Below are 2,319 nucleotides of genomic sequence, written 5' to 3'. Positions count from 1 at the left end.
GTGGAGTTTTGGCAGGGTCGTTTATGTACACTCAACACAATATCATACAGGATCCAGATCTAGACTCCCTATGTATTTCCAATTTTTATGTAGCTTTCTTCTTTTATAGTACTTTTACTATCACTTTAAAGACTTTATTTTATAATTTTAAGTCTATTTGTTTCTATGAGTGTCTATATCTATTATATTTTTCTTAAGCCTATGCACACTGTAAAGTGTCTAGGACTATCCCTGACAAAAATATCTTTTGCCAGGATAGGGGTGTGAGTATTTAGAAATTTATATAAAGAATATGAAATAAAGCTGATAAAAATAATATAACAGAAACTATTGAATAATACTGAGAGGGCATTTTAGTGATTGGTGAAAATTGCCACTGTTTATTTTTTCATAGTTGTTGCAGGGAGCTGCAGGCCTCTTCCCACAGCCTGGCTCCTGGCTGCCTGGCTAGCTTATGCCCCGAAATAACAACACACAAATTGTATTCTTTTAAACACTGCTTGGCCCATTATTTCTAACCTCTTCTCTGCTAACTCTTGCACCTGGCCTAGCCCATTTCTAATAATGTGTGTAGCACCCCAAGGTGCACTTACCAGGAAGATTCTAGCCTACATCCATCCTGGGTTGGAGCTTCATCATGTCTGCTTCAGAGAGCAGAGCTATCGAGTCTGAGCTCACTTCCTCTTCCTCCCAGCTTCTGTTCTGTTTACTCCACCCACCTATGTTCTAACCTATAAAATGGGCCAAGGCAGTTTCTTTATTAGCCAATGACCTTCCTCCATCACATAGTTTTTATATCCAATGTAAATGGAGGGAGGAGAGAGAAGGTAAGAAAAGGCTTTATTAACATGATACAAATGACAGCTCAAATAGTCAATTGCACTAACACTCTGAAATATCAAATCATTAGCATTCTGTTGCCTACATAGCCAAGCTGCTCTAGATCACGTATGCTGACGGCTGCCCCTTCCCAGATGACCTCATAGTTATAAAGGAAGGAGCAGAAGTATGTTTGCACATCCTGTCCATCAGTCAGGATCGAATGCAGTTATTTTAATGTCAAAATAATCAAGCACTCACATCCTGAGTTGTGATGTGCAATTATGCTTGTTGATCATTTGAGCAACCTCCAACTCTCTGACCATCAGACAAGGTGGAAATGGGCCCACGTTTTTGGGCCTTCACATCAAAGCACACTATAAACTATTTAGAGGTGTTTTCTGTCTGGACCTTTTTTGCTGTGTGTCTTTTAGCCTTTTTAGACTGCACTAGCAAACTTTAGACTGATAACCTACATGTGGATGCTCCGTGTGCTCCATAGGCTGGCTCTGCCTACTCTCAGGTTAGGTTCTGAAAGCCAACCCCAAAGCTTAAACCCTGGTGGGAGATTTGTGACTGAGAACTGTGTTAAACATTTCTAGCTATGGAAGTCATTACTTGTGTTGCCACAAGTAGTTTTTAGTTAGTTTGTCATTTCTAGTTTCTATTTAACAGTGCCTACTGGACAGCAATGCCTCTTATAGGAGGCATTTTTTCCCCCAGTTTTCTCAGGCCCTACAGGTAAATACAGGTTCATGTTGGAACATGAATATATTGTATGATATTTTAATCTTGGCTCTTTTTGCGGGGAGGGGGGTCACCAGACAGCTCCCAAATGAATCACACATGAAGTCTCATCTTAATTATAAATATCTGCCCTTAGTTGGCTTGTTACTTGCCAACTTCCCTTGATGTACATTATCTCATCTGTAATGCACGAAACAATCCCACACCAGTTTGGAATTACAAAGGGGTTATTTATTTGAGGGGAACAAACTTACAGAACACCCTCTACAGGACCAGGAAAGGAGTCTAGTCGCCAAAACCGGAGTCTGAAGCAAGAGGGGGAGAGAAGAGCTGCTGCTGCTTTTTAAAGTGGAAGAGACCACACCCCAGTGCGCTGGTATCTCAAAGGCTAATGGCTGAAGGAGTGGAAGAAGCTCCCACAGCACCTCCTCCTTTTGTTTAAGTAAGAGAGTTTTAAACCTACTACAAAATTATATACAATAAGAACAAACATCCTATTTTAACTAGCTTAAGTATTGTATAATAAATAACTTGACCAAGTCATGAGAGAAAAGTAACTACATTTATCCAGTCTCCAACCCCATTGAAGATCCAAGAAGGGAAATAATGTTACCTGAGTAATTAGGAAGTACAATCAAACAACTTTCAAAACATGCAGCAAATCACAGAGACAACTGGCTACCTGGGCAATCACCCAAACTCATGTTTGCAATGGTGAAGCAACCAACTTAGGCTAAGGCCTAGAATAATTGT

Source organism: Microtus ochrogaster, chromosome 10, assembly GCF_000317375.1.
Source record: "Microtus ochrogaster isolate Prairie Vole_2 chromosome 10, MicOch1.0, whole genome shotgun sequence".
NCBI classification, from domain to species: Eukaryota; Metazoa; Chordata; class Mammalia; order Rodentia; family Cricetidae; genus Microtus; species Microtus ochrogaster.
Note: the sequence above shows the minus strand (reverse complement) of the source record.